This window comes from Schistocerca serialis, chromosome 5 (assembly GCF_023864345.2).
Source record: "Schistocerca serialis cubense isolate TAMUIC-IGC-003099 chromosome 5, iqSchSeri2.2, whole genome shotgun sequence".
Classification (NCBI taxonomy): Eukaryota; Metazoa; Arthropoda; class Insecta; order Orthoptera; family Acrididae; genus Schistocerca; species Schistocerca serialis.
This window is the reverse complement of record NC_064642.1, coordinates 533,806,736-533,819,415: the sequence shown is the minus strand read 5'-3', so window position 1 is coordinate 533,819,415 and position 12,680 is coordinate 533,806,736. Positions and strand designations below refer to the sequence as shown.

At 40.3% G+C, this 12,680-nt stretch overlaps 1 protein-coding gene across 2 annotated transcripts in view; it reads right to left on the bottom strand.

Moving 5' to 3' along the window:
* The window catches only part of LOC126481680 (uncharacterized), a 188,408-nt gene extending 177,598 nt beyond the window's left edge, over positions 1 to 10,810 (bottom strand). For both annotated transcript variants that reach the window (XM_050105613.1, XM_050105614.1), the window contains exon 1: positions 10,768 to 10,810. The gene's annotated coding sequence lies outside the window, so the exon portion shown is untranslated. The remainder of the gene's footprint in view (positions 1 to 10,767) is intronic.
* Positions 10,811 to 12,680: the final 1,870 nt, after the last annotated feature.

The window sequence follows — 12,680 nt, the reverse complement described above, 5'->3', positions numbered from 1 at the left end:
GTTGGGAGACAGGGTAGGCAGCTAGTGTAGAGGATATCATAACAATTAAACTAAATGACAATGTTGTGACTGATATTCAAAAATTACAAGTACTTTTGACAATCACTTTCTGAATGTAACAGCTAAAATAGGATTAATGGTTCAACTGAAGCAGCGGGAGAATAAATTAAAAATGTCATCACACAAAACTTTAATCAAGTAGAAGTAGCACAAACATCCTGAACTGAAATTAAAATAATTCTTAAAAAATAAAAATCTAAAAATTCTAGAAAACAAAAGCTCATGAGCTGTTAATGGAATTTCAAATATAATTCTGAGAAGTTTTTCCAACTTAATAAGTAATGTCCTCAATGATATATGTAATGCATCATTGGCACAGAGAATTTTTCCAGACAAATTAAGATATACATTTGCTAAATCGTTTTATAAGAAAGGTGGCAAGCAGGCTGCAGTAATAATTATCCAGTTCCCTTAGAGACATCTTTTCTCGAAAATATTCGAAAAGTTAATGTGCCCAAGAGTACTCTCACAAACAATTTACTTTTTATGTCATAGTTAGGATTTCAGAAGGGTTGCTTGCCTAGTAATGCTATTTATATGTTCATCTAGTAGATATTACAAGCCTTAAATGATAAAATATCGCCAGCTGATATTTTCTGTGATATTTCCTAAACATATAATTGTGTAGATCTGATTACACTCTTAGCACAACTTAAGTTTTATTGAACTGATGGCTTTAAACACAGCTGCTTCGAATCATGCTTAAAAGACAGAATGCAAAGCCTTCTGTTGAGTAATTCAGAAAATGTTGGAAAGGTAGAAAATTTTAGTGACCGGGGAGAAATTACAAAGCGAATCCCATAGAGTTTAATTCTCCGTCTACTCCGATTCCTTACATAAATGAATGATTTTCCACTTAACATTCAACAAGCAGAATTGGGACTTTTTGCACAGTATATTAGTGTTGTAACAAATCCCATTAGCGAGGAAGCAACAGAAGAAATTGTTAACGATGTTTCTCAAAGAATTATTAAGTTCTTCTTTGAAAATGGACTAGCCTTTAATTTGAGAAAACGCTCTATATTCAGTTCTGTACAACAAATTGTCATACCAGCAACTGATGCAGCACTTGAACAGGAGTCAGTAAATAGAGTAGAATCCTCCAAATTTTTGGGTGTGCATACTGAAGAAAACTTGAAGTGGAAGAAACATTTTACTGAGCTTCTAAAACAATCAAGTTCAGCTACTTTTTCTCTGTGTGTAATTGCTAGTCTTGGAAACAAATTAATCTGCCTCCTGACATACTTTACATATTTCCACTCAATATTGTCTTATGTGATAATTTTTTGGGGTAACTCATCATCAGAAAGTACTCTGCCACAAACGAGAACAGTAAGAATACAGTGTGGTGTTCTACCACAGATGTCTTCAAGAAGTTAGACATTTTAAATGCGCCATCACAGTACATATATTCGCTAATGAAATTCGTCATAACGAACTCACCCCAATTCCAAACAAACAGCTATGTCCACACCTACAATAATAGAGGAAAATGACGTTCACTGCCCATTATTAAAGTTGTTGGTTACTCAGAAAGATGTTCAATATGCAGCAACAAAAATTTTTGGTTATTTGTCAAGTAACACAAGATATCTGAGAGGTAGCAAAGCAGGTTTTAGATGTAACATTAAATTATTTCTTCTGGCCAATTCCTTCTATTCAATGGGCGAATTTTTATTTAAAATCTTCTAGCTTGTATAGGAAAAACTAGTTTTTAAGTCTGGTTGCAAGAACAGAACTGATAAATAGTGTGTTCATTAATGTTAACACAAACTATGCGTACATATCCTATAAACTGATTAGTCCAAAAAACCACATATCCCTTCTGACCACACTGCAGTAAAATTTTAAGCAAACTCTAAGTACAAGCCGTAAATCATTTACAAAGAATTATGTTTAAGAACAAAAGGTCTGAAAATAAAATGACGTGAAGAATTACAGGGATAAGAAACAGACTCCTAGTCCAGATACAGTACCACAATCGAAAGACTGCTGTGCAATAATGTTTCACAATGTTGCCTAAGCGTACGTCGTTAATAACACGTATGTTTTTTTTTTTTTTAAATAAGTGCGACAAATGCACTACGCTATACCTTGTTAGTGAGGGAGATGACTCACTGGTGATGCATTATACTTGTATTTTGGAGGAGCAGTTTTTAAACACCTATATGGTTATCCTGACTTAATTTTCCCATGGTTTCCGTAATCAGGTATTGTCTCCTTAATAACGTCTGAACTTGCGCTCCATTTTCACAACCACGATGTAAAGGAGATATCTGTCCTAACAGAGAACTTATATTTGAAATTGAGGACTTTATAAAATCGAAAACAATGAAGTGTGAAAACCTCAGGGGAGAAACCTACTATCAAATGAAAAATGATGCAAGAAAAAGTAAACCAAAAATTAAATGGGAGTTCACAGTTAATCAGAGGCAACAGGTAGAACAATGGAGGAAAGAAGAGTATTAAAATTTCTTTGTAAAGAAAAGGCTTGGATGGTGAGGTTTATGATATGGTTTCCATTTTATTTAACCAGAGACTAAAGTAGTAACGTTACATGAACACTGGTGTATGTGATACCATTACTGTGAATGCTGCTTGCAGTGAGTGTGGAGAAATAAAGGTATTTGAACAGTCTATAAAGAAAATTTGATTAAGTAAGTCGCGACCATACTGTTTGGCTATTTATTTATTGTTCAGGTTCTCTTGTCGCGTCCTGTCATGATGAATATGTTAAGCTATGAATGATTGTGTAAGATATGTGTGTAACTTTCGATTTTTTAATCATCTCATTCTCCGTTACGCTCAGTTAGGGTGGATGGCAGCGGATGTGTGATATGACTTTTATTCGCTATGTTTTCTTCGCCAGTTTCTTTGGCATTGTTTTCCTCTGTACCTCGTGTGTCAAATATTGATCACCATTCACAAACACAATACCAGATCGGATAGGTCCAGCATCTTTCAGATTGGTTATATAATGGTAATACAGAGATTTAGGAACAAAATTTTAAATTGTGAGACCTTTCCAAGTGCAGATGTAGCCTCTGAACACAATTTATTGGGTACGACCTGTAGATTAAACTAAGGAAACAGGGAAACGGAAGGAATTTGAGGAGATGGGTCCTGAATAAGTTGAAAGCATCAGAGGCGGTTGAGAGCTTCAGAGGGAGCATTATACAACGATTGACAAGAACAGGAGAAAGGAATACCGTAGAAGACGATAGGTTAGCTTTAAAAGACGAAATAATGAAATCAGCAGAGGATCAAATAGGTAAAAAGGCAACGCCTAGTATAAACCCTTGGATAACACAACGAATGAAAGGAGAAAATTTAAAAATGCAGTAAATGTAGCAGGCGAAAGGGAATACAAAAGTTTAAAAAATGAGATTGACAGGAAGTGCAAAATTACTAAGCAGGAATGTCTAGAGGACAAATGTAAGGATTTAGAAGCATATTTCGCTAGGAGAAAGATTGATACCGCCTACAGATGAGTTAGAGAGGTCTTTGGGGAAAAGAGAAGCAGCTGTATAAATATCAAGAGCTTAGATGGTAAACCAGTCCTAAGCAAAGAAGGAAAAGATGAAAGGTGGAAGGAGCATATGGTAGATCTATATAAGGGAGATGAACTTGAAAGCAATATTACAGAAAGGGAAATGGACGTAGTTGAGATGGGAGGTATGATACTGCGATAACATTCCGTTAGAACTACTGACACCCTCGAGAGAGCCAGCCGTGATAAAACTCTACCATCTGTTGAGCAACACATATGAGACAGGCGAAATCCCCTCAGACTCTCAGAAGAATATGATAATTCCAATTTGAAAGAATGCAGTTGCTGAAAGGTGTGAAAATTACCTAATTATCAGTTTAATAAGTCGTGGTTCCCAAATATTAACACGAATTTCTCACAGAAGAATAGAAAAACTGGTAGAAGCCGACCTCAGGTAAGTTTAGATTCAGGAGAAATGTAACAACACGCGAGGTAATACTGACCTCACGATTTCTCTTACAAAATAGAGTAAGGAAAGGCTAATCTACACTTATAGAATTTGTAGACTTAGAGAAAGCTTTCGAGCACATTGACTGTAATACTCTCTTTCAAATTCTAAACGTGGCAAGTATAAAATACAGGGAGCGACTGGCTATTTACAATTTGTACAGAAACCAGATGGCAGTTATAAAGAAAGAGAAGCAGTGGTTGAGAAAGTAGTGAGATAGGGTTGTAGCCTATTCCCAATGTTATTCAATCTGTATGTTGTACAAGCAGTAAAGGAAACAAAAGAAAAATTTTGAGTAGTAATTAAAGTACAGAGAGAAGAAATAAAAAGTTTGAGGTTTGCCAATGACATTGTAATCCGATCAGAGAAAGTAAAAGATTGGAAGAGAATTAGAACGAAATGGACATTGTCTTGGTAGGAGAATATAAGATGAACATCAACAAAAACAAAGTGAGGGTTAGATTAGGAAATGTGAAACTTAAAATAGGCCTAGTAGATGAGTTTTGCTATTTGGGCAGCAAAAGAAGTGATGATGGTTGAAATAGAGAGGATATAAGACGTAAACTGACAATCGCAAGAAAAGCGTTTCTGAAGAAGAGAAATTTGATAACATAGAATGTAGATTTAAATGTCAGGAAGTATTTTCTGAAACTATTTGTGTGAGATGTAGCCATCCGCGTATGGAAGTGAAACATGGACGATAAACACTTTAGACAAGAAGATAATAAAAGCTTTTGAAGTGTGGTGCTACAGAAAAGCGCTGAAGATTAGATGGGTAGATTACTTAACTAATGAGGAGAACCCAAATAAAATTGGTGAGAAGAGAAATTTGTAACAGAACCTGACTAGAAGAAGGGATCGGTTGGTAGGAGACATTCTGAGACATCAAGGGATCACCAATTTAGTACTGGAGGAAAGCGTGGAGGGTAAAAATCGTAAAGGGAGACCAAGAGATTAACAAAGTAAGCAAATTCAGAAAGATGCATGTTTCAGCAGTTACTCGGAGATGAAGAGACTTGCACAGGATAGAGTAGCATGGAAAGGTGCACCAAACCAGTGCCTGCCAGTGTGGCCGAGCGGTTCTAGGCGCTTCAGTCTGGAACCGCGCGACCGCTACGGTCACAGGTTCGATTCCTGCCTCGGGCATGGATGTGTGTGATGCCCTTAGGTTAGTTAGGTTTAAGTTGTTCTAAGTTCTAGGGGACTGATGACCTCAGATTATAAGTCCCATAGTGCTCAGAGCCATTTGAACCATTTTTTGAACCAAACCAGTCTTCGGACTGAAGACCACAACAACAACAATAACATCCATTATTACTATTAGTAGCAGTAGTATTGCTATAATTATTACCTTTATGTAGTGCTCAAATGCTAAGCATATTTTAATTTTAACTGACTACAGATGCATAATTAGATGTAATAAGTGCATAAATAAAGCAAAATAAATTTAATTAATTTATGAACATATACCAGTTTTCCTATGGTCTATGTTTCACAAATGCCTAAAGGAATAACTCGTGACGGAGGAGATAGAGAAGATCCAAAGAAGAGCGGCGCGTTTCGTCACCGGGTTATTTGGTAACCATGATAGCGTTACGGAGATGTTTAATAAACTCAAGTGGCAGACTCTGCAAGAGAGGCGCTCTGCATCGCGGTGTAGCTTGCTCGCCAGGTTTCGAGAGGGTGCGTTTCTGAATGAGGTATCGAATATATTGCTTCCCCCTACTTATACCTCCCGAGGAGATCACGAATGCAAAATTAGAGAGATTAGAGCGCGCACGGAGGCTTTTAGACAGTCGTTCTTCCCGCGAACCATACGCGACTGGAACAGGAAAGGGAGGTAATGACAGTGGCACGTAAAGTGCCCTCCGCCACACACCGTTGGGTGGCTTGCGGAGTATCAATGTAGATGTAGATGTAGACTGAAAATATATCAGTTCAGTGAATAAAGAAGAAGTAGCAGAAAACAATTTTTGTCATATTCACACCTGTGATGTTCCCCATAAAACAGAAATCGAATCTTTGGCGTGCAAGTACCAAATCTGCCACACAAACATGTATGTGTGTCTGCAGAATAGTACACATCATTTCTTAGCACAAGCCAATGTAAGATGGCTATATCCTCGGACACCTCAGATACTCTTCCATTTTTGTTAATGTGAGGATTGTTAAAGAGAATATTTAAAGTCGCTGTCTCACTCAGTGGCCCTTCAGGTGTAGCTGTTAATTATAAAAGTACCGTAGGGAAAAGGATTTCTCCAGAAGCATACTTCGCTCCTGTCCCGACCCCACAAAAGGTGCACGTTTTGTTGCTCTCAGTCATTGGGGGCGGTTTATGTAAGCGCAGCTTGCAATGCAGGTAGCCGCGTCCCACGTTGGACGCCGGTAGCAGCTTAAGGAGCGCCGGAGAATGACGTCTGAGTGCGTGTAAAAAATACTGATGAAATTAACTTTTCTGATAGGATGTAAAAGGTGTGAGAGAAACGCGAATATTGCAAATAAAATAATTCAACAAATTTTGTTCGACAAAGTGTTGAACATGGTTAATCAATGCTGTACAATCGTTACTAGTTTTGTAATATATTAACGGTTGATGCCGACAAGCAAAGTAAAAGAAATCTACTACTCAAAACGAATTATTGTGGCTCTCTTCTTTCACGTAATCGTTTTCTCACAAATCATCAAGAAGAAAGGAGCCACTCATTCAAGCAGCGCTCACCACTATATTGCACCTAAAACAGAACACACTATTCGCATACTCTAGAGAACACGACCTTAAGTGCAGAAGACAGATCACGACACTATCTGAATGCACAATTATGGAATTCACTGCCCAAGAATAAATATCGCACGTCGTAGATTCTTTCACTAGCACTTCCTTTTGTAGTCGAGCTGAATTATATAAAAAGAAGAATTATTGCTCACGTGAACAGTAAAATTGACTTTTATCAGACATAAACGTTAATAGTGTAGCTATATTACACCACGAAAACGTGATAGTTGCACCTTGTCAATAACACTCAAAATAGACCCAACAAGGAAGCATCACAAACTCGACCCGATATTTTAAGCCTAAGCAGCTGCCTAAGGCCCTTGAGGAAAGTACTGTACAACGTAGTGAGTAAGAGGTTCGTCTTCGTAATGGTTCGGAAATGGAGTAGGCGGAGGGGGATTATAATGGTATAGAAATACCCTCTGCCACATACCGTAAGGAGGGTTGCGGAGAATAGATGTAGGTAACATCGAATCCTTCGATAGACAGTAGAAACAGGGAGACAAAGTCTGCCTTCGTAACTGAATGGTCAGTGTATCCTCGTACCATACAAAGGATCCCTGTTCCACTGTCGGTGCTGTAAATGATTCCGAACTTGGCCTCGTGACGCCAAATAAGAAGCTACTTGAAGGAACCGTCGAGGCTCCGATTCTAAAACTGTCAGCAACTGACGGAAGAACTGTCCCTACTGACCACATATCTCGCCATTCCGAGAACTAACGAACCTTTGGCAGAGAATTGTTCACTAGAAATCAAACTGCGTACCTTCCCACACATTTGACTGGCTCGAGGAGTTGTTGACTGGTAGAATCCAGTACGTTATATTGCACAGCAAGTGTTCCGTGGAATCGAAAATAACATCGTTAGTTCTTCAAAGAAGTGCACTAGGAATTCAGGTGTTCTTAATATCCGCACGTATTATAATAATGGGTGTGTGTATGCGAGTATGTGTGTGTTTATGTAAGTTCTACATATCCTCCTAAACGACTGGACCGATTTGAAACAAACGAGGTACAGATGGAGCTCACTGTCAGGCAACAATTGCTGGACGGGTGAAAACCACCTATCTGTCCAAGGGGTGAGAGTAGCGTGAATTCCCAGGCTTATTCTCGTAGTGCTTCAGAATGAGAGCGTCTAGCGACTTGCAACATCTTAACACATAATTTCAAACAATTGCGAATTTTTTTCTCGCTGACAGCCACTGCAAATTGATGAAAACAAAAGTTTATCGCTTGCTACTTTTCCGTTGTTCATGCGGTAAAAGTACCGTATGAGGTATGACGTTATAATTTATTCCTTTTTTACTACCAGCTGTATTCGCGACACGTTTTTCAGACGGTATGGATTTACAGCACTGAATCTAGCAGAAAAATTGTATCACTGTACGACTCACAGATCAGTAGGTACGACGTCATAAACATTCAGCCCAAGGCCAGACGCTGCGTGAGACAGGAGTGGACGCACAGCTGTAAGGAAATACTTCGGCAGGCCGAGTTTTTCTGATAGTAAGTACTTAAACTATGTGACAGATGGGGTCAGCAGCACTATAAATCTGTGAATTGACTATGCTGCCGTGTACAACCGTAGAAAGACTTGGACAAGATTTGCACTTAAATGTCGGTAAACCTATGTTACTAAACGGCTAAAAGGGTCACCTGGCCACCTATTATAGTTGCAGGTTGCCTATATAACGGCTTCCACGGGCAACAAAAATTTGATTCTCAGTATTTCATACTGAGTTATTGACGGAATTTAAAAATTTAAAATGCAGCCATAATCTACTCACGATAGTTGTATTCTTGTATAAGGGTTTAAAACAAAAAGTCAAGTATCAAAATTAGAAACAATGTATATGTCTTGCAGCATAACTCTTGGCGCGCAAATTACCCCTACTATATTCATCCATTTTTTTGAGGATGAGAGCAGTTAGCCACATCCAGCTTACTTTACACATAATCTGAATCCTTTCCGAAACGTTCTCTAGATGAAAAAAAAAACACAAAATAGTGAAAGGAAAAAAAAGTTCATCGCTTATACATTTTCGCTGTTCATGCACTTCAAATGGTTCAAATGGCTGTGAGCACTATGCGACTTAACTGCTAAGGTCATCAGTCGCCTAGAACTTAGAACTAATTAAACCTAACTAACCTAAGGACATCACACACATCCATGCCCGAGGCAGGATTCGAACCTGCGACCGTAGCGGTCGCGAAGTTCCAGACTGTAGCGCCTAGAACCGCACGGTGTTCATGCACTAAAACTTCAGTGTAGAACATGATGTTTTAAAACAAGAACATTAGTTAACATTGGTGGTCGATCCGAACTCTAATTACAAATATCAGTTGTCACATTAACTTACTGCTTCTTTGTTATTGTTTGTATTCGTCACACGTTCTGCAGACAGTATATACACATATCACTGAATGTACCTGCAAAATTATATCATTGTAGGGCACATACTTCAGGAGATATGACGTCATAAACATTGAGGTGCATGAAAAACGAGCTTTTCTTAAAACGCAGCTCAAATTGGCTAGAATATACTGATAAAGTGTTCGGTAATGAGAGTACTAAGCGATATTTTCAAAACATTAACGCGATTGTAAAGTAATCAGAAATTTTATGCCGTTCTATAACGGGAGTTCTGCTGTTAAAAGGACCCCGGAGTGGAGGTGGGGGTTATTGTTATAATAGCCATAATGAAGAGAAGAAACTTAGTGGTACCTCATTAAAAGATTAGTGTGGAACTTATTGAGCAAGTCACACTATATAAGGTTTTGTGGGTAATAGTAAGAAATGATGTGAAATGGGACGAACAGGTAAAATCGGTATCAGCGAAGGCGAATGGAAGATTTAGATTTGTCGGAAAAGTTCCGGGAAAATCCAAAGCAGCCGTAAAATAAACTGCAAATAAGACGTTCAAGAGCATTATTTCCGTGATCGGGAATCTTTATTACGTAAGGAAGGCAGCAGACATCGACAAAATTCAAAGACACGCTTTTAGTTTCGTAATAGGTCAGCGTACCCCTTAGTAAACTATAACAGATGGCTCTGAGCACTATGGGACTTAACATCGGAGGTCATGAGTCCCCTGGAACTTAGAACTACTTAAACCTAACTAACCTAAGGACATCACACACATCCATGCCCGAGGCAGGATGCGAACCTGCGACCGTAGCAGTCGCTCGGTTCCGGGCTGAATCGCCTAGAACCGCTCGGCCACCGCGGCCGGCAGTAAACTATAACAAAAGACTGTGCGAACATCATGCTGACACCATGGGATATGTCGCATATTGATGGCGAGAGTAAAATAAGGGTGCTAGGGGCTCGTCCAGAGACATGCAGACAGATATTAATCCCTCGTTTAATATGCAAGGGGGATAGAAAAGAAAATGTATAATATGGTGTGTGTACCCTCCGTCATCCAATGGAGGAGTATACACGTAGATGTAGATGGAGTATGACTAGTAACCGTTTGTCAACACCCCGTGCCTTTGACCTGTGAGTGGCGTTAAATGTGATAGACGTACGTGCCTAAACAGCAGCTGCATCTGACGTAGAAAACGTGGCAACTGTCACAACGGTTTGATCTGGCAAGTGCTTTCGGTGGTTCGGAAACACAATCCCCGCGAAAGACAACACCACGCGCCATCCATGGAAAACAGGCTGCTGTGGTCTCTGTTGCGTAACCAAATCGTCACCGCAGCTCTGTCTGAGACTCCGATGATCAAAGAATGTTCGCCTGCTAGTTTCCGACCCCAGCTGGTTGTAATCCCTGCCCAATTCTACTATGAAATTATAGATTTCGTCGCTTTACGTCACACGGCGCCTTTCTCGTCAATCTAGGCATTCTGCATGTAATGTAATTAATTTGATATTTTCGGGAAAAGAGGAAAAACTGCGAAACGCGCGACTGGTGCGTGTAGCGTACCGTACCTGTGCTTTGCTGGCGGACGTCCGGCAGCTGTGGAGGGCGGCCGCACTGTGCCGGCTGCACCCCTGGCCGACTCGCTCGCTCCTGCAGCGGGTGGCCGCTTACGTAACGCAGCCAGCGACCGACCGAGAAGCCCGCGGCACGACGGCGGCTGGTCATCGGCCCAGCGCAGGACGGCTCAAGGACGCGCAACTGCGGAAACCCAGGTGCGCGAAGCAACTGCATCCTCTGCTACACGTCTCCGTTTATGGTAAAAAAAAAAAAAAAGTGTCGCATGAACCTCGGCATGTGTATGTTGCGCTTCAGGAAAACTTCTCTTAAGCATCTGGACAAACGATCCTAAGAAAAATCCCAAAAACCGCTTGTCTTAGGCAGAGTCAGTAAACAAATCGAAATCATCTGTCAGTGACTCATAACGGACAGAAAGCCAAAATAGTAAATTCATTATTCAGATATCGTGAAAGCTGTCAGACTCCTCTACCAAGGTTGTACGGCAATAGTTAAAGTGAGAAATCAACTATCTCAAGAGTTTGAGGTGACAAAGGGACTACGCTAGTGATGCACACTTGCCCCTACACTCTTTAAGATCTACCTAGAGGAGGCACTAAAATCATGGAAAAGGAAATGCGGAGGAATGGGTGTCCCTACAGACGACGAGATCTTGTTCACTCTATTTTTTGCTGACGACCAAGTGTTAGTAGCTGGAGATGAGGAAGATGCAAATTACATGCTCCGCAAATTAAAAGAAGAATATGAAAAATGGGGTCTTGTCATAAACGTATCTAAAACAGAATATCTGAAAGTGGGAGAAAATACTGTTAACGACTTACGGCTCGGTTCTGATACTGTGAAAGGACGTCATAATTTTAAGTACTTGGGAGTGACACTGTCGTCCAATGGTAGAAGTATGGATGATGTAAACAACAAAATAGACCAGGGCAAGCGAGCCATAAAACAACTAAATGGTATTCTATGGAACAAAAACATAACGCGCAGAACAAAACATACTATCTACCACACAATTATTGAAAGTATCACAACGTATGGTGCAGAGTTGTGGGAACTAACTCAGAGGCAGAAAGATCGCCTGCTGGCTGTCGAGATGGATTTCTGGAGACGAAGTTGTGGATACTCCAGACTTGACCATATTAGAAATAATAGGATCAGAGAGGTTATGAATGCGAAAAGCACAATCCTAGACTACAAAGAAAGGAAGCACCTACTCTGGTATGGTCACTTACAGAGTATGCCAGACACAAGATGGCCAAAACGGGTATGCCAATGGACTCCACATCAAAGAAGAAAGCGCGGTAGACCTGCGAGATGCTGGAAAGACGACGTCAACGAAGCAATGGCGGCGAGAGGTCTTAATGAAGGAGACTGGAATGACCGTGAACTATGGAGATTGGGATGCGAGAGGCGGCGGCAGCCGTAGAAACCTCGCTCATACACAGATATCGTTCCACCGTGGAGGATCGTAAAACACGTGCTACTGTCACTTATATACAGAGGTGACAAAAGTCATGGGATACCTCCTAATATCATGTCGGACCTCCTTTTGCCCGGTGTAGTACAGCAACTCGACGTGGCATGGAGATAACAAATCGCTGGAAGTTCCCTGCAGAAATACTGAAGCATGTTGCCTCTATGGTCGTCCATAATTGCGAAAGTGTTGCCGATGTAGGATTTTGCGCACGATCTGACCCCTCGATTGTGTCCCTTAGATGTTCGGTGGGATTCCTGTCTGGCGACATGGGTGGGCAAATCTTTAGCTCGAACTGTCCAGAATGTTCTTCAGACCAGTTGCGACCAGTTGTGGCCCTGTGTCATGACATTGTTGTTTGGGAACATGCAGTCCATGAATGGCTGCAAATGATCTCCAAATAGCCAATCATGATCGGTTCAGTTGGGCCAG